The sequence below is a fragment of the Myiozetetes cayanensis genome, unplaced genomic scaffold (assembly GCF_022539395.1).
Source record: "Myiozetetes cayanensis isolate MyiCay16 unplaced genomic scaffold, myiCay2020 scf4, whole genome shotgun sequence".
Classification (NCBI taxonomy): domain Eukaryota; kingdom Metazoa; phylum Chordata; class Aves; order Passeriformes; family Tyrannidae; genus Myiozetetes; species Myiozetetes cayanensis.
Window position 1 is genome coordinate 45,333,173 of NW_026087631.1, and position 20,881 is coordinate 45,354,053.

Below are 20,881 nucleotides of genomic sequence, written 5' to 3' on the forward strand. Positions count from 1 at the left end.
GCCACGGAAATCGGGGGAGGAACACCTGGCAGCTGATGGCTTGTGGGTCCCACATGTGGACAAATTGGCTACAGCACATTTACCAGGCATCAGCTGGCCTTCAGCTACAGCAAATTAGGCACTTCCTCTGAGACAGGTGTCCACAGCCCACAGACACAGAGTTGTGTTTAAGACCTGACAACTTCTTCCCTCTACATCCATCAGAAGGGAAGCAAGGCCAATGCTTTAGCAAAACACCTTCTCCCATGTAGATGCAAGCACCAGGTGAATACGGTTCTGTGCCTTGGCTGTGGTAGACATACCACAACTCAGAGGCTGCCAGAAAAGCTGATTGAGGAGTTGGGCTTAAGTCACTGACTTCTCTATCTTGCCTCTTTAGAAGAAGGAAATACCTCCAAATTCCTCAGGACATCTTCAGCTCAAGTGGCTATGAAAGCAACCCTGGCTAAGGTCAACAAAGCAACAAAAGTATTAGAGGTTAGTATAGGCAGTAAATAAAAATGGTAGCTTTAATGTTGTTAATTTACATTATTCTTTAATTTCAGCAAATTGACTTTTTATGCTGTCAGCAGCACTTATTTTTTTGGGGGATTTTTTGTGGGGGAGGAGAGGGGAAGAAAGCCCAGGTACTGAAAAGTGAAGAAGAGAGAGTAGCAGAAACACAGAGCTTTTTTTAATTTTATTTTCATGTTTGTTTGCCCACATTTGCTGTGTATCAGTGTTTTGCTGTATACAGGGTAGTAAACTCTCCTTCTCCTTCTAATTGTTGTTCACTGGGTGAAAGTAAAAGTTGCAGTGAAGTCACAGGGAGTGAGTGAAACATGTATTCAAATGCTATGTAAATATTGTTTACTCGGCTGCAGAGCAGGGCTGAAGACTGGCAATACAGCGACTGAGAGCTCTTTGGTGCTTCCTGCTGACAGCTCCTGCTCTGTGCCATCATGAACAGACTCAGCTTACAGATCTTCTCTTCTGCTGCCCCTGCAGAGGACACTGGCAAGTGGGCAAGGGTTTTGCATTCCTTGGATGCAATGACACAGTCAGTGCATTAGAGGAAGGATAAGCCTTTTCCCTTGCACGGTGCCTGGAGCAGCAGTGCCCTCGTCTGTAAGGAGCACTGCCAGCAGTCACTACTGCAGAGGTAGCAGCTCCAGTGGTGAAGTGCTTCCCTTTCTTCAGGCTTTCATCACAAGCCTGACTGTTCACACCCTCAGTATTGCTTGGCAAGCATGCAATCTAGGGAATTGAAGGCAAAATTAACAGAGGGATACCATCAGGCTTCACTTCTGGTTTCTAATGAATCTATTAGTAATAATTGGATTGTATTTGACATATCATGCTATACATAAACTAACTCTTCATCGAATTTGGAGCTCCATCTGCAATGTTTGGAATGTTAGCACCAAACTCAGATGTGTGAAGAAGTCAGACCACTAGCCAGGCAGAAAAAGTCAGCTGTGCTTACTGGTTGGGACTGATTTGGGATGCACCCAAATGAACAAAACCTCCCTCGAAATGTCAGCAGATAAACAGTGACTGGAGAAAGGAGAATAAAGTCACAACACATATTAGAGATTCCCACATGGAATATAAGACAGAGTGAGGACCTACTCTACTTTGCTCCATGCTTTATAAGGCCAAATACATCCTCTGCTCAGTCAGTATGACCTTTTGCTCTTGACTTCAATGGGATAAGGGCATCTCTTATGGTATGATTTATTGGGATATCAGTAGCAACCTGTGAAACAAATTTAGTAACAAGCCAATATGCCTTAAAGTCAATTCTGTAACTAGAGTAGGGCTGTTAAACAGTTACTGGGTTTATGGGTATTGTTTTCCCAAATGATAATCTGTTTGTAATTAATGAACCCAAACTTATTTTTTTTTTTTCTAAGTGTGATTGCTGTGCCCACTTCAGAAGGAGTGGGGAGTCTCTCAGTGAGTTTACTGCCCTTACCATGCTTCTTGTTACCCTCCAAAGACTTCCTTATGATATTCCAGGTCTAAACCTGCATTCAGTGCCTCTGGCATGGTGTAAGGCTGGTTTGGTGAGCCAGTCGCAGTGCTTGAGCCAGATGTGCCCGTGGAGGAGCAGATGGGGTGGGTGTGGAGACCTGCTGAGTCAGGAGAGTCACAGCTCAGGTGTATCTGTCCTGGGTACACACCCTGTCTGAGACACCAAGGAGCCAGAGGTGGGGCATGTCACTTTCGTAGTTTTACTCTATTAACGAGAAATTTCTTTGCAAACCCTCACTTTTAAATTTATTTTAAAAATACCCTGTTATTGTTTGTTCTACAGGATAACTTAAAGAAAGAAAGGCAAGTATCTGTTCCAGGTCAGATCAAAAGTTTACCTGTCCTGGTCATCACAATGTCTGACCAATAGCGCTCACCAGCAGCTGTCTGGTGACTTACAGGACCAGTGTGCAGTGAGTGACATTTTGTCTGAGCACTCCCCTGGTCTCCTGCCCTTTTAATATCTTGCAGTGTGGTCTCCAAGGCTGTGATGCTGCAGAGTTCCAGAAGGTGGTGGGCTAGGATCAGCACTTGGCTCCCTGAACCAGCAGGAGCAACTCTTGAGTAGAGTAGAGAACACTTACATTGCTTTCCATTAAATCCTTTTAAGCACTGAAAGAAAAGTTCATTTGTGGGGAACCAGTAATCTCTGACATTATGTAGTGTGTTAAGAATGCCTCAAAATTAATGAAGTCCCATTCCACATATCACATAACAATACAGAGCATGACTAATCATCTATGAATGTGAAGCTCTGAGAGCCTTGATGTAAACCTTTGTGATAGTAGGTTTGCATTGGTAAAATACAGGAAAAGCTTAACATGTGTCTTTACCCCTTTGACTCCAAAATGCTCTATCTTAAACAAGGAAAGCTAGGAATTTAAATATAGATAGCAAATTACAGGTGGATTGGAAACAATATTGAGGAGAATGGATCAAAAAGACAAAACAGAGTGACTGGTGTAAGTTAAAAGCAAAGGGAGAAAATCACCCATTGTAGCATTGCCTCAGGAGAAGGGCTTGTTGCCAGTGGATGAGGATGTATGCAGTGGAAATTGAGATTTTGCTAGGACAGCCAGACCAACTCATCTTTGTACTGGATCCGGAGCAATAACACCCAGTGGATGTCTGAATGTCTTTGGAAGCCTATTTGCACCATTCTGCTTTTGTATGATTGCTGTACCAGTTTTCCTATGGTACACACAAGATTGGGCTGGTGAGGGAGTGTCAGCTGCTCTGGGAGCACTACCTGCTATACGGATGGCTGTGTTCAAACTCTGCAATGGGACACATGGATGACACTGGCAGTGTAACAAATCCAAACAGGCACAACTAGACAGGGAACAGGAAATCTAAGTGAGAAGTAAATTCTTAGAGGAACAGCTTAAAAAAAATCCCTATTTCATCCCCTGCTTTTGAACACTTTTATATTATGTGAAAGCCAGATGTGAAGCATCCAGTTCAATTAGCTGGGGTTGTAGAAACAACAGAAATCTATTTATGGTGTTGTAGGATTATTATATCATGAAGATCTCCTCTGTTCCTTATTAATGCTTACAATATACTGATATCAGTCAGCCACACTTTATATTTTTTTCCGTAGCAAGCCATGGAACTGCATGCCTTCCTTCTAGTCCTGTTTCTCTGAATTTCTTTCTCTGCCTCTTAATGCAGAAATCAGAGGACAATAATAAGACTAAATTGCCCACCTGTGTCTTTGTGTTGTGTTCTTTTTAATGATTGCATCTTCATATAATATAGTGGATGTTTCTGTACCAGGGCTAAGTTTATGTCCTTGGGCTGCTGCCCCCTCCTGTCTGACCTGTGAAAACCCCAACATTGCTTACAGCCCTTATCCTGACAACTTACCACTGGACTGGGGAGGTAGCATGGCGCAGGGAAGTTGACTGGCACAGTGAGGAAGTTGTCAAGGCATGGCTGCAGTCAGTGACAAATCAGATTTACACATAAGACAAGTGGTTGCTGGAGAAAGTAGTAACATCGACAAAAGTGTTTTGGTGGGGTCACGTTGCGATGGCAGATGACATTATGAAGGTGACCATCAGAATTTACACAGTGCCAGAAGAATAACTTTTTGCTTCCTCCATTTATGTCTTGTTATTGACTTGTGTCATTTTTCTATTTACAACTACAACCTGAAAGCAGTTTACTTTTTCAACTGCTGATCATTTTTCTACTGTATATTAACTCCATCACATGCAGGCAAAAGTAAGTACAATGCAATGACTTGTGGCAGAATGTTACTTGTGCAGCTTCAGCAATGGCCAGGGTAGTCCAGATGTAAACAGATAAGTAATGCAGCTGCATAATATTGCATCAAAAGCTGCTCCTCTGACTCTCTTTAGTGTGATAACAGTGAGGTGTGTAATATGGAGTGAATGAGCTGATGAATTCTTTTTTTATTTGGGATAGTTGAAGGTATTAAATAAAGTCTTTGATTAGCAATATTTTACATTTCATTGCCAAACTATGTCAAAGCTCCAGATATGAGAAACACACAAAAAAGGTGTCAGTAACATGCAAGCTATAAATTATGGCACAAGGGATTTAATCCTGCATTCCTGGCATACCTGGGACCCCTTGTGATATCTTATCCCAGATTATGAGCTTTACTTCACGTTTGCAAGGTGACAAGTGCATTAGTAGTGATGGAACACATAAGTCTGTGGTTTGGCATTGTTACACTTACATAGAAGGGGCAATTTAATTATGTGCCAATGAAAGTCAAACAAACCCACAAACATTTAACCAGTATCTCACCATATGTAGTGCACTCACTGACAGAATTTGAAGTTAAGCAGCTGAGTGCTACTTAACTCAAGCAGGTTAACTGAGGCAGGTTCAGAAGAAAGCCAAACACACCAAGCTAAACAACATGATCCTTTAGAAGACTTACACTCTTCTGATAGTCCAAGGTGCATCAGATTTGCAGCCCATCAGGTCTCTGGATTGCAGCAGCATTTATCATTGCTTTGCTGTAGCCAGAATAGTTCCCAGACTTAGAAGACCTGTTTATGGATGCCTCCTTCCCCTGCACAATTACTATATAATTATGATGAAATTATGATGGTATTGGGAGGGCTAAGCAGACACTGTGCTCCCATGGTGTCATGTAGGACTGAAACCCAACCTTAAAAGGGTTTGAGGTCCCAAGATTTTCCAGTATACCTAGAGAAGACATAAAAAGGTTAGGAAAAGTCAGTGAGGTCAAGTGTATTGTAGAGAACACTTGGAATGCCATAGCAGGGTCACACATCTGGCTTGCAGTTGTGGGACTATCAAAGGGCTTCCAAATGGCCATGGCAGGTGAGTGCTGGGTCACTTGATATCCTGGTCTTGGAGCAAGGATGGCCTCACTGATTAAATACTAAATTGGAAGAGCGTTGTGTTCTGCTGCAAGTCTGCCCGCACAGGCTCTGCCGTTTCAGTTTACGGGAGATAATAATATTGTAATAATATTCATTGGTTATTTATAGAAAGCAAAAGGTTTGTACACAGAACTGATACGGTTTTAAATGCTGGAGTGGGTGTTTGCAGGAGGGCTGTTGTAAAGTTTGCTCATTTCTCACTGTGATCTGTAGAATGAGTGTGCAACAGAAATTTAGAAAACATATTTTGCTGCTGACAAGTGGCTTTCATATGAAGTATTTTTTGAACTTTGTAGGACCTTTGCTGAGATTAGAAAACCATCCAAGTGGGTCAAAGCACAGCCTTAAAATATGTGTATACATTAACTGGCAAGAGAAACTGGAAGCTCTTTGGAACCACTTGAAAACTCTGTGTGTGCTTAATCTGTCTGTCCACAATATCTCATTTGTATGCATGGGAAAAGTAAGTACCAAGAGGAACTCTTGCTCTACAAATATAACTGAAATCTCCAGATATGTTGGTCATGAGTAATTAATGGATTACACATGAAGATTGTGGTGCAGGAACAGGAACACAAGAGTGGACAAAATGAGGTGCTGCAGCTGAAAGGGATGCAGCACCCACACAGGGTGCTGTGACACATGGCCTGGAGTGCAGCGCAGAGCTGTGTCTCATACCAGGTTTTCCACGGCACAGTTGGTGATGGACAAAACCCCATGGCTTTGTCCCTGCCCTGTGGAACCCATGCTAAGCATGTCTCCCCAAAGGTTAAACGAGCATAGTTCTTCCTGGTGAAATTGCTTTACTTCAGATGTTTCTTATAGAGAGGGAAATGTTTTTCGGTCTGCTTAGTCAAGCTACAGGAAAAAAAAAAATCCTAGAATATAGTGAAAACAGGCATTAGCTAAGGGAACATGCACAGCTTCTTTGGAGACATAGCTTGTGGGGAAATGACTGCTTCATCTCAGCTGGTTTAGAAGACAGCTTTCATGGCAGAAACTGTCAGTGGTGGCAATGCCATGTTTACAGGTCCAGCCTGGCCTGGGCACTCCAGTGACTGCAGGTGGACTGGCAGCTGTCAGGTGGCAGGGAGGGTCTGTGCCTGTGACCGATGCATGGCTGTGTAGCACCCTGAGGCCAGTATGGCTTCTTAGTTGGCCAGGTTTCCTACACCTCCCAGCAAGCTTCCCTGCCTCTGGGCTTACCCTCATCCTGAGTGTCAGCCTGGGGCTGTGCTGAAGTGTGATTTTTGTGATGGGGCTATAGAATCAGTTGTAGTTTTGTGCCTGCCTGAGCTCTTTTGCATAGATGAGGTGTCTACAGCAAATTCAGGACAGCAGGGGAAAATATACAGGGAAGCAAGAATTGCCCGTGCCCTCATTAATTCTGTTTTTCCTCACTATCAGACTGTGTGGCTTTTGATTTTGCTCCTTCCTCACTCCTCTTCAGGCCTGCTGTACTTGCTGATGGCTGGTGGGTAGGATGAGAACACATCCCCATAGTGCCCCTGGACTCCATACCACGTGTTGCCCTGCTGTCTTGGAGCAGCTGCTGGTGCAGGCAGGGCTCACCCAGCCAGCCTTCAGGCAACCCTGCAGTGCACGGCAGCAGGAAGGCAAGGTGTGGTGAGAAGTGCATAGGAGTGGTTACAGCTGTTTTTCCACTAACCTTGGCACTAACCTACAGACCCATCCCTTCTTCCCTTCTGGGCGCTTTGCGAAACAACTCCAACAACATTGAAAAAAACACGCGAGACTCCAAAAATGGTTTTGTGATGTGCTGTATGACTGAGTTAAGGAAGAAGTATTTTAAAGTTCTTTGAGCACATTCTGTTATTGAAATATTTTGAAATTATGGCACTTTCACCTGTTGTATAGCTTCTTTCTCTTTCAAAGTGTCTGGAGTCACTTTGGCAGTTTGTACATCCTAAGCTATTTGTTATAACATTATCAGGAGTTGATAGGGCCGCATATAAGTAAATATAAGTACTTTGATTTTTTGAAAATGTGAGTCTTATGCAATAGGCCAAGATTTTTTTAAGTATGAGAAAATGTATGCTGATTTCTTTGCGCTAACATTCAAGTTGACTTAATAGTAAAGAAAGTCCTTTGCAATTATTTTTTCTATTTCACAACTGGTGACTTTTGAGGTTATAATCCACAACTGTCTGGGCAGCTGCATGAATATGAAATTGTTGTGTTTGCAAATTATGAAGATGTCATGACTCTCTCTATAAATGAGTGAGATTTTTTATCTGGCTTCTGTTATTCTGCTTTTATAAATTACCACTCATTAGCTACTTTTCTGAGGGTTTTATGGTACTTGCTTTCCCCCCAAAAGTGATAAGTACGCATAAATCTTTTAGGACAATGCTGACACTGCAGGGATTTAAATCTATGCAATCAAGGCTGGAGCTTTACAATCTCAGAAAGCATTTTAGCATTTTGTGTTATACATAATGCTTGTAGATGACCATTCAAACAAAAAGGACAATAAATAATTAACAGTCATTTTCCTACCGAGATTTGCAAAACCATACGCATGCAGACACAGACATTCACAACACATTGTATTTTCACACAAACACACTCTAGGGCCTTTGCCTGTCTTTAGCTGGAAGCTAAAACAGATTATAGAAGTTCACCAAGAAGATACTGCAGAGGGCTCAGACGCAGTGGAAAAAAAAAAAAGGAAATCTGTACGAAATAAAGCCAGATAACAGACAACCTTTTGCTGAACTTGCTTAATCCAGGAGGGGATTTGCTAGTGGATGGTGGGGAGGGGTCAGGAGACTGTCCCTGCTCCTCCTAAAGGAACATACTTCATGTCACGCGGAAGGGGAGCAGCTGTGCAGCCTCTCCAATCCACTCTATGGCTGTAGTGAGCCCTGCATAATCCATGGCAGATTTATAACTCACCTGAGGTGGGGCTATGTAAAATCACTCCATCAAAATTCTACAAGAAAGTTACATGATGCTAAAGTCACTGTGGACCTTTATCTTCAAAGATACTACAGGATCTCCAATTTTTATGAGACAAGTAGGCATCTGCATGAGTGTCTTACCCAACAACCATGAGCAGCAGGTGCTTTCAAGTGTAGAAACTCTATCAGTGGTGCATAGGGATCTACATTTCTCCAAATTTCTGGGTCTAGTTCCTTTTATGCAGATGTTACTTAAGCCAGTAGCTAGTGCAGATATTTTGAGTTTGGTGGATATCTGCCACGGTGAAGAACAGCAAAATGGTGAATTCTTCCAGTAGAAAAAATGCATTTTCTTGCTCAGATTTTCCAGCTGAGCACCATGAAATTAAATAAATGGAATGAAATTATGAAAAAACTTCCTAGAATAAGTGCCCATGTATCAGAGCTAATAGGATGCAGGTATTTCTGTGCCGTTTTCTAAGGAAAACATTGTCAATACAGAGCTGAGCCAGAGCACGTACAGCAGCCACTTAAACTTGGGGGATAAATTTCTATAGAACGATCTGCTGCTGAATCAGTGGAGCTCCAGAAGCAATGAAATCAGACCAGTAATTACTAAAACAGATTAAATATAGCAGACAGAGCTTATAGTACAAAATACCTGCCAGCAGTATTTGTCATGAAGCCAGAAAGGCTTCTTAAGTATCTTATAGCAGGTTTACTTTTCTTTTAGTAGTAGGGTACTCAAGAGAGGAGAGACAATAATGTTCTTAGACTGTAAAGAGGTTAGAAAGCTTAAAGTTGCTCAGCAAACACTTGCAAACTGTGGCTTATAGTAAGGCCATTTCTATTGCAGTCTGCTGCCATGTTTTACTTTGAGCAGGGAAGACAGTATTTCACAGAGTTGTTATCAGAGGTGGAGCAAATATAGCTCCAGAAGTCTCTGGGCCATACATTGTGCAGTAGAGAGTGTGTGTTCAGAATGCCAAAAAAAGTAAGAGCCAGAGTGACAAGAGGAGAAGGGGATAGGGTATAGAAGTTGTTTTTTGGGATACAGCATTCCATTCTTTGGTTCTTCTACTTGTACAAAAGATGCAACTGATTTGGTGTTCCTATCTGTATTTCTCTCTATTGGATGCTAAGCATTGCATAAACACAGCAATATATTCAAACATATACGTATGTTTGAATATATGTATATACCCCCATCCCTGCACACATTTACACCCACATACATAGTGGCCAACCTAATATATATGTACAATTGATGTTTGTTGTGATATGCTTATTTGGAATGCAATTGATGGTGCAGTTCCCTAAAAACTATTGTGATGTCTACTGTTTCTTTTTAGACAATCTATTTGTAAAAAGCCTTCAGAAGTAGAACACAGTATTTTATTATTTGAGGACAATTGAAAATGAAGATTTTCTTTGGATCCACGTTTTTCTCATCCTATTAAATATTTGTCACCTGGACGTTTTAATCAGGATTATGCTCCCTAATAAGATTAATTAGATAACACTTGTTAATTATGGGGGTTGTCTACTAGACTTTTTCTGAACAGCATGTGGGTTCATGAAACAGAATGTTTTGGAGGACAAGTGACTGTGTGAGACCGAGACTGGAGGTAGGATGGTGCAGGATATATGACAGTACAAACATGAGTGTTAGAATAGAAGTGCTTTTTAAACCAGTCTATTAAAAGATAGGAACAGGAAAAATGCATGACAGACATACTTTTATAGGAGTAATAATGTCTGTTAAACTGCTATTCAATTGCTATTCAAGTGTATTTATTCAATTTGGATAGATAATGTGGGCAGACTGCAGTTAAAAAAATTACAATGAGAAAGTTTATTTTTAAGAAATACTAGAAAAGAGCTAATTAATTTCTTGCTCTGAATAGTTCTGAGGTGGAGATATTTGCATGATGCTGGGCACTGTCATCTTTGGAGAGTTTCAATTGGATGCACTTGAGTCCCACTTACATTTTCTGTCTACATAAGTCCAGAATTCTTTGCACTTCACTTGAAAACAGAACACAAAGAAGTCCTGATACTTTGCTTAGAAGGAAGGACAACAATTCAAAACTGTGGGATAAAACAAAATATAGTAAAATGTAGGCTGAATATCCAGATAGATGTCATGACAGTAAGATAAATTAGACTGTAAAAGACTCTAATGAAAGCCTGAGAGTCATTTCAAGTAGAAAGAAGAAAGCTACCTGACATATATCTGTCCAGAACAACCCTATGCTCATGGGATAACATGATATCGTAGGTCTTTCCCATCATTTATTTTCTAATGTCTATAGTCTGTGATAAAGCATACTTTTCAGGAGAGTGGCCAATATTTTTAAGCCTAGCACTGGCATTTGGATCTAGTTTAGACATGACACAAGAGGATCTGAGATGTTACTGTGTTCAATCAACAGACTGTTTAAAAAAGCAGGGCCTACCTAGGAGCACACATCTGTATAGAGCTTATTCATACAATGCTCCCTTTGCCATTGACTCCTACATATTACTAGATCAAAAATCATAATGGTTAGTAACAGAGTACTGGCTTTGTGATGCCAGTACCTGAATACAAAACCTCAGAACAAACCTGCATATAGATCTTGCAAACCATGTTATGGTTTTGGAATATAAAAGGCAAAAATAATTTGTAGCACTTGAGTTTTATCCCTTCCACATAAGACAGCATATCCTTTGTTTTCCTTAGCATCTTAAGAACTAACACTGAGAGCTTACTGTTAAAGATATGGACTGTGACTATGTACGATGGGTGTAATTTTACCATTAGCTGCTGGCCTCAAATATGCAACATACATGAAAATAAAAACATGTAAGAGCCTTGTAGCTTTTGTGCTCATAATATTACAGCAATATTTTCCTCTCAGTATTACAAACATGGGAATTACAAATACAAAAGGTTAGAAACTTAAATGCAGCTGTGGCCAATTGAATTTGGAGCTCACTCTTCTCCCACTGATATCATTTTGAGTTGTACATTCACTTGAGAGGAAGTTATAGAATATGTTTTTTAAAATCTCACTCATGGCATACAGGAAATGCATGTCTGTTCTTTTTTTTTCCTGAAATACGAGCTTTGGACCCTGAAGATACACTATGAATGACCAACAGTGTTACCAGGCATGGCATTCATGGCGGGGAGGTCATGTCACTCATCACCAGTTCTGGATAAATCCTCTGCTGTATGATGCAATGTCATGAGTAACAAGTAACTACAAGTGCAAATTGGTTGCTTAGCATTTCTCTGTCTCCAGAGAACCTGATAAAAACTTACCTAATGAAAACTACAAAACTACATTACTAAAAATAACCTGAAATAACAGAAAAGAGTGAGCCTCATCACCTCCCAGTTATTTAAAGTCTGATTGTAGATCTTCACCATATTTCAGTTTGAGCATGTGAGATACCTTAAAAATTATAATTAAAAAAATATGTGCTGATTTGTAGTTACTTTTCCAGTGAAAGAGTAGTTTCAGAATCAAATGCATTCTTATATTAATGCAATTTACAGTTGTTTTCTTAGTTAGTCTGTCACAGCATAGCCAGCCACAAAATGTGTGCATTTCAGTTGATCATTGCTGGAGAAACCTTTAGCAGTATCCATATTTTTGAGCTGAAAATCCTTAAGTTCCCCCAGGAGTTGCAGCTGATAGAGAATACAGATGAGTTAATAATGAGTGCATTTAACAAACAAAATTGCAGATGTGAAGCCTGGACTGAATTGCATCTGTTTCTTGGAAGCCTTTCAAATGTTGATTATAACCTGAAGAGTCTCATGCAGTAGGCTTTGAGAGGTGCTTGAATATCAGTATATACTGGTGGCCTTGGGTCTTTTCAGCTTTTTTCTGAGGAAGGTGAGAAATATTTTAGCTTAATTTGACCTCAGGTAGGGAGGGGCAATACTTTTCCTGTGTTTACTGATGTGGGTTGTGCCATGTTTTTGGAATATGGCTCACATAGAGTCAAGGGCAATTTTAAGATGTCATGATACATTAACGAAAGTAATTAGAGAAAGAATGTGAGCTGGCACTCACTTGGATTAATACTGCTTAGTAATTAATAGCATAGCTCAATCTTACTGGCTCTTGTAAGAATCTGCAGGCTTGACCCAGAGCTTCTGCTTTTGTTTCTGCCTGCTTGACCCTGAGTAACTATGGCATCCCACCCTTCTGAGCAGTTGTGGAGGAGACTATTTGGACTGGCATTAGATTGCCCCAGATGGTACTCTTATGCTCAACACCTGCTACGACTCCTTCACTTCTTCTGATGTGTGCCACAGCTTTTATATGTGCCTTTTTGAAGATTGTTTTGCGGAACAGGAAGAGGGAAGGAAAGAAGAAGAGTGAGGGAGAGAAGGAAGGAAGAAGGGAGAGTCACTGTCCCATACAAGGTGAATGCAGAGAAGTGGTATTTGCTTGGTGCTTCACTGGCACACCAGTTTCAGCACAATGAGTGTGAGAATCCTGCAAGCCATGGACAGCAGTAACTCCGTTCATTGAGTCATCTCTTGTGTGCTGATCTAGGAGAGTCCAAACACTCATATCTCAGCAAAAATACATTATCTGGCTACTGTGGCTCTTCTAATACTGAAAGAGTTTTTATGGAGGTTTTCCCTTTTCCCTTCATGACTATGGAAATTGAAGACATTGTAAGCCACCATTCCTGAAAAAGTGCCAAAACTGTATTTGTGAAACAACCCCATATTTAAATTAATAAAACAACCTCATGTGTAGACCCCTCATAAAATATCTGATACCTACCTGAAGGCTCTTCCTGACTGAGCACAACTTTTCCAGTAGCTGTTGAGAACATGACTAATATTACTTAATATTGCACAGAAGGAGACTGAAGTCGTAGACCAGCTGCTTTCTGAGGCAGTCACAGAAAGAAAGATCAGCTTAATGGACTGGACATGTGTTGTAATTAAAATGTTCTACTAAATCAGGCTCTCCCAGTGCAAGATCCCATAGGGCAAATATAGATCCATGTCTGGAACTAATAAATGACAAGATGTCAGTCTGGTCCTCCTGGTAGATCTGTTTTAGTCACCAAATTGATTTTATTTCAAGGGGATATGCATTTATCATTCCTCCTGACCAAACAGTGGCAGCACAGCAGAACAGATCCTCAGATGCTGCAAACCAGCAGAGCACCACTGACACCATTTTACCCAAAATGAAAAGTTGGCTAACCCTAGGCACCCTGGGTTTGGCACACAGCACTTTGTGGCTGAAATGTACCCTTGATCTCTGGACCTAATAGCAGTCTGAAAAGGAGCAGGCTGTCTGCAGGCAGTTCTGACTGCTTCCTGTGCATGTAGGCAAAAGGGGAGGAATCCTGGAAAACAAATCCACATTACTAAATAACAATGAGAAAAAAAAATATGGTCAAGGGGTCAGGAGATTGTGATGTGCTTGCAGGGCATCTGCTAAATTTTTAGTACACATTGTCTGATTCCTTGCTACCTGATCCAAGTTTCTGTTTGCTAGAGATAGCTCAAACAAGTTTTAATCAATAATTAAAAACGCGTTCAGAAGAAGTTTGGCATGAGAACCTCAGTTCCATCAGAAAGCAGTCACTGTCTGGTTTAGGATCCCCCAGTACATGAGATGATGTGTGAAATGGTAGCATCCTACATACCCAGGGCAGTACTTTAGTATCAAGAAACATTAAAATACCAAGTTTCAATACCTTCTCTTTAGTCTGTGGGATTTTTTATTTTTGATAATTTTACAAATCCATTATGGGAAAAAATATTTTCCTTCCTTTTATTATAGCTCTAGGTAAAGTATTCTACACAGATCAGACTGTTAAACAATATCTAGGAAAGTCGTGAAAGGATTGTCAGGTGGTATTTTTCAAAAGTTTCTATTTTAATTAATTCAAAAATGACTGTAGCATGCCATTTTAAGTCAGTCATGTTGTATTTCATGAAGGTTACTTGTTGGTGAATGATGATGGTATATGACACTGTGCAGACAAACAAACATAGAGCTCAGCTAATTTATTCTGTCTCTCAAATTTTTCTCATGGTAAATAACTGACTGCTATCATTAATTTGATGCAAGAAAGCATTCTACCATTTTGTTATCTTTTCTAAGAATCTTTCCAGAATATATTCCATAGGTGGAGTTTTCCTCCTGTAAACATGCATTGGTTTTGGACTGAGATCCTAGAAGGAAGAGATTGCATTGCGTAGCTTGTAATCCTATTTGTTTCAGAATAAGTATGTCCTTGCACTTAGAATTGACTAACCTATGCTATGGATATGTATTTGCACTGAAGATACCAGTTTCTGAGTTAGTGACTCTGGAGTCCCTCACAGCGAAAACAGGTGTTGCTAGCACATAGTTAATCTCATCCTGAAGCAAATGTGAAAAGCAGGTCAGATGAATGGCATTCTTAACATGTAGGACAGGAGAAATATATGAAATTGAAATACACCTGGAGAAAATGGGAAGAGTTCATGTGCTTGTTTTGCATGGCTTCAAGGTGAAATGAAATCAGGCTGTTCTGAACTGTCAGCACTAAAACACCGGTGGTCCTCCAGGGTCACTCACAGTGTTGGTATTTCCACACACTCTTGCACTAAGACATGGATCCTACAAACTTCTATGGGAATTTTTGAGAACTGACATTGGTATGATGTCAGATTTTTAAATTATTTCAAAACTGCTGTCAAATTACAGTGACGTTATCCAGGTCCACTGAAACAGAAAGATGTCTTCTATTTATACAGACTTTTGCTTGAACATGTTTCAATCCTGTGCTGTTCCAGTTTGTGTGATAAAAGAATCCATGAAGATGGGAAATACAGGTTTGCCTTTCAATTAAATTAAATCAGTTGAGCAAGGTTAAGATTACTGGAAAGATTAACACACTTGAAGGCATGTTTTCTGTAATCATTGAAGTCACATGCAAAATGCAAGCAGCTCCTGCAAAGTCTTTGTGAATTCCCAGAACAGCTTGATAAAAGTTACCTTACATTTACCTTGCAATCCAAGCCAAGATAACCCTCTCTCTCTGGAAGTATTTCTTCCAACTCCTATATATACTTCACTTTTATACTATACTTTTTGCTTCGTCACAAATTCAGTAAGTTCAAGAACCTCAATACACGAAGACAAGTCCACAACATCAGTAATCCATTTGTTGCCATGCGAAACAAAAAAGTCATCTCAGGCTAACCTTGGAACTGCTTTCAAAGTTTGGTCAGTTGCATAATTTGGTCACATTTTTGGCACATGTTCTTAGTATTTATAATAAATATGGTCTTTATAATTACAGTATTATGCTTTTCACTGAAAAATGACTTCAGATTTCTTTTTTTAAAATTTATTTATTTATTTATTATTTATTTTATTTTTTTAAATCAGCTGAAGGCATACCAAAACCAGATTGCTTACTTCTGCTTTACTGGTAGGTCTGCTAGTAAGCTTATTGTGATGCACTCTCATCATCATACAGAAATATTTCATGTTTCTTCTGTGCCTTATGCTAGCAGTCTATTTTATCAAAATGTTTATTGGACTAGATTTTGCTAGATACCACTGACAACCTCAGTGTGTCCATATAACATGTTTATATTGCTGTTTTCCTGCCAAGTTCTGTACATCTTTGTTTGTGCTTTCTGTTCTTCCCTGATTTGGGGGGTGATGAAAGAAGGTATATCTGTAACTTCACTCAATAAATTGTTTAGTGCACAATGGCTTGATAAGTTAACTGGCATTCAATATGTTTGGAGCACCTATAAAGAAAAGCATACCAGGTGGATCTAAAGCAATTTCATCTGTGGTTTGGCTTTTGAGAAAGTGAAGATGTAGAAACTTGCAAAAATGAAGCTGAAGTCACCAGTTCTGAAAGGCCAATAAGGCTAATCTGAAAGCTTGCCTTTAGTTCATAAGATACCCTAGGTCTGAAGGTGACCTCAGTTCTTTGGGTGCTTTTTTTTGCCAAGGCTTTTATAAATTGCAATGTGTCATGATTACATTTCTTGAAATCTGCTTTCATTTGGTTTTTAAGTGTGTACTGTGTCTTGGTATTACAAATGAGATATGAAGTGTGCTACTTGCAGAATGACAAAAAGTGCATTGGTCTAGATGTCATACTTAATTTCATCATTGGCCTTGGTGACTGACACACCACCTTGTACGTACATCCCTTGTACTAACAAAGCACCAAGTTACCAAACATTTTGATTCTCCTTTAGAATAAGAACACTCACTGCAGATTTTTTTTCTGTAATTTCTTTATTTAATGAGTGGTTTTAGTGTAATTTTTTTATCTTATTGTAATGTTGGTAACAAAGCATTGGAATTACATATATGTAATTCTTCAACTTTTAAACAGAATATTTATTGAATTTTGCTGGCATTCTCTAATCCTCTTCTGATTGTCATGAGCTGCTGCTCATTTACTGTCTTCAAAGAATTCCATGAAAGTCATCATGAAAGAGAATATTTAGTTTATCTAATCGTGGTTGGGCAAATCCTGAAATGCCTCCCAAGTCCATAAAACTGCTATTTTTTAATTTTCACCTCAATATATTCTCCTCATTCACAGTACCTTCTGAACTTACCCATTAAGGCATTAACAGCTTGCACATTCGCATACATAAATACAGGCTGGTGGCATGCGTGCTCCAGTGAGTAATCTCAAATACTCTAGTGATTACAGTACTGAAAGACAGCCCATCTGCTTTTAATTAATAGGCTGAAGTTCCTGGAAGGACATTGAGATAACTGAATAGATAAAGAAAGAAACTTTATAAATAGAGAAAAAGAGTGAGTCTTTCAAAAGGGAAGAACATATAGCAAGTGCACCAATTGATCACGAATAGATGTCTCACTCGAATACTTCCAACACAGTGAATGACTTCTTGTAGATCACAAAATAACTATGTCACAGACATATACACTGTATTCGCTTTTCACTGAACTTGGCTGGCATTTAGATGTTTGGTTCCAGCTCAGGATCTATCATCTTTAGATTAAAGAGCTGTTATAACTCACTGTTTGTTTGGAAACAGATTAATGATTACCCCCCTGTTTTATCAGACACAGACTTTATTCTGCCTAGTGTGAGTTATTAAAAATGCTGGCCAGGATGCTCTAACTGAAAGATCAAAGGTGTAAATCAGCCAACTTTGACATAAAACAGATGACATATTTTAGGTAAGGTTACATTTGATATAGGTTCATTATCTACATAGTTCTACTGATAAAGACACAGTATGTCAGAGATAAGAAAAGTAAAATGGCTGTGAGTTTTGCACCAAGTGAACTATTCTCTCTGTTGAGACAGCTATTTGACCTAGCTGGAAAACAGCAAAGTAAACACGGAAAACAGACAATTAAAAAAAAAAAAATCCCAATCAGCTACTTACCTCTTTTTCACCTTTCGTGAACAATAGATTAAATGTAAAGATTATTGGAGATACTGGTGTATAATTTTTTGTCTGTTACTGCCATACTGCATGATCACTGTCATCATGACCATCTTTGTAATGCTTCCCAGTTTGTGCCTGTTATCCTTCATCATCTGTGAACAGTTTCGTGTTGACTTTACCCAACGCTTGCCTGGAGTCGGTATCAGTGACCTAGCAGGTCTGCTTTGGCTTGGCTTCTTCTCAGACTACGTCTATGCTTGTGAATAAAGCACAGCTGGAGAATGCCTGACTAGCCATGTTTGTGCTACATAGCTTTTGACCCTAGTGTCCTCTGTGTCCCATGCAGTCCTTCTTGCCCACAGGAAGTGTGCTTTTTTGGTTTTCATTTCATGGTATCTGAAATAAAGTGATTACTTTTTTGCAAAGTACCAGGGCATCACCAGTATGAAACAGGTGTGGCTACAAAGGTAACCAAGATATAGGACTGGGAGAGGTAGGATGAAGAAAGCCAAACCTTATACAACACTGACCCTGCTGCCTAATGGATTCCTACAGTACAGTGCTGTGGATGTTAACCTATTCTGTGCTCTTTTTCTCCTAGAGGGTTTGTCCAAACACTTACTGAACTCTGTCAGGCTTGGTGTTGTGATCACTTCCCTGGGGAGCCTGTTTCAGTGCCCGGCAACCCTCTGGGTGAAGAATCTTTTCCTAATATCCAGCCTCCTCTGACCCAGCTTCATGCAGTTCCCTTGGGTCCTGTCATTGGTCACCAGAGAGAAGAGATCAGTGCCTGCCTCTCCACTTTCCCTCACTGTAGACTGCTACAAGTTCTACCCTCAGTCTCCTCTCCTCCAGACTATACAGAAATTTTTTCTGATCTTTGCATCCAGTAATGAGAATTGCAATTTCTACCTTCCATGAGCTGGCTCCTTTCTCTGGCTAAGAACATATCCGCTCCAGGGCTATTGAGCTTTAGTGGGATCTGGGACAGATCTCCCCATGGCTGCCTCTCTGACGTAATAGTATGTATCAACAAATAAATGTTTATGAGCAACACATTCCTTAATCTATTGTAAGGCTGCCATCAGTGCCAGTAATTATCTGCATGCAAAGTAAAGACAGTTGAACTTTAAGGATCACATCTTAGGTGCTTTCAACTGACCACTAAATCCCAATACTGAAGTATTTAGTGCCAGTAACTTTTATCTTTGCTTTCTGACACACTGAGCTGTTTGTGCTTACGAGACAGGATATCATTGCTGTCATATGGTCTCAAAAATATATGCATTTATAATCAGAGTAGATTTTTTTTTCTGACTGATACCAGAATAATATATCAGAATCTGAGACTTTACTTTTGAATAACTTTAGATTATTTTACTGTCAGTTCTGGGCTAAATCTGTGTAGGTCAAGAAATATACCCTGATATCACACATGTGAACTGTATGTACTTTCAAGTGTTTTCACTGTACTGTGGGAGATGCACTGGTAATTCTTTGAATTGTTCATGGGGTCAAATCATATAATAATCATATGAAATAATTTATGAGATACAAAAAATACAAAGTATTTCTCATTTTGCCATGTAAAATAAATGTTGAAAAAGCCTTATATATGAGAGATTTTTAAAAGCTGTCTGAAATAGATCATCGTCCAAACTGAAGTGGCATCAATGAAAAGAGATTTGTCAGATAATTAGAGATTACAGGTAGAGAGAGACCAAGGGAAAAGGAATTGATTGGTTATAAGTGAAATGTGACTGACAAGTATCCATGACATCTCTGTTGAATACCCTTCAACTGAGGTTTGTCTTTCTTAATAGATTAAGCCTCACATACATATCTGCTTATTCTGTAGAAATAGGCCTACCAGGAGGATTTGCACAAGGATAAATTTCTCTCTCCCTCCATGCATGTACACATACATGTGTGGAATTAAGTAGCATTTTATACCAGAAAGCCAGGAATCACAAGAAACAACTTCACTTCCCACATAGTCTAACTTCTTTAAGATCCGTGTGGATGTGTGTATTTGGTCTGGCTGAATGGGAGTTCATTTCCTGTGCAAGCCCCTCACAGTGCTGTGCTTTGCATTGATAGCTGCCTGTCTATATTTCCTATCAGGTCATTTTTCAGAAGGAAACCAAACACCCCTTCCCATAACCCAACAAAAACCTGACCTTGCAATAAACTATAAAATATGGTCCTTTTGCTGACATATGAACACTGTATGCTTTTTATCACCTCTTAATTCTTCAGTTGAGAGTTTTTCTGATTATGATATCAGGGATGTTTTATATCTGCTGAATTGTGCTATGCTGTATCAAGCATTACCAACCCTGGAGAAAAGAGACTGAAAATCATTGTTATGTGAGTATTTTCTGGATTTAAAATATTTCTGTCTTATTCTGTCATGGGCAGTTAATAAAAAAGCAATATCAAAACCAAAGTGAACTTTATGTTTTTTTACTGCAAATCTACAATTTTAATCCCACCTAAAGCAGCACCACCCAGAAAATGGCTGTAGGTTCACATCAGTCCCTAGGGATTGAAACCATCATCTTTTCTTTCTTTCCCAGGCATTTCTTTAATCATTAGCTGGACAATAATTGGGGAACAGAGGGAAAACATTAACTTCCACCATTCCCACAGAGGTTACTGACCCTTGTGAAAATGATGTTCAGACATCATTTTCACAGAAGACAGACAGACTCAGGCTTAGATGATACAATGTTGTCTGGGCTCCTGTACTGGCCCTGCTTGGCATGGTGCATGCTCCCGGATTGTGGGATCTAGCCTTGCCTTCTGTCTGGGTGGCCCCACACTTACGAGAAGTGTAGGGAAAGAAGTCTTGGAGAGATTAGGGGAAGGCTTTGACTGCAACTCTCTTGTCATTTTAAGCATACAGTATTTTCCTCAGCAAAAAACATGTTCTCAAGGTTTGAAGAATCATTCAGTGACTGATATTTGGACTGGTAGTTTACCCTGTACACAGTACTGTTGGGCCAGATTTGCACAGAATAATAGAATGGATTGTGTTGGAAAGCACTTAAGTTCAGGTTAGAGATTCATGTGGCTTTTCCAAAAATTTGACCCTAATTAATATGTTTAGGGCCTGGCCAAAGTCT

The 20,881-nt window shown here is 39.7% G+C and overlaps 1 long non-coding RNA gene across 1 annotated transcript; it reads left to right on the forward strand.

Moving 5' to 3' along the window:
• Positions 1–414: 414 nt before the first annotated feature.
• Positions 415–18,645, forward strand: LOC126647585 (uncharacterized). The gene is made up of 3 exons (XR_007630625.1): positions 415–477; positions 15,742–15,784; positions 18,355–18,645. It is a non-coding gene; the product is annotated as an uncharacterized LOC126647585 (long non-coding RNA).
• The last annotated feature ends 2,236 nt before the right edge of the window (positions 18,646–20,881 follow it).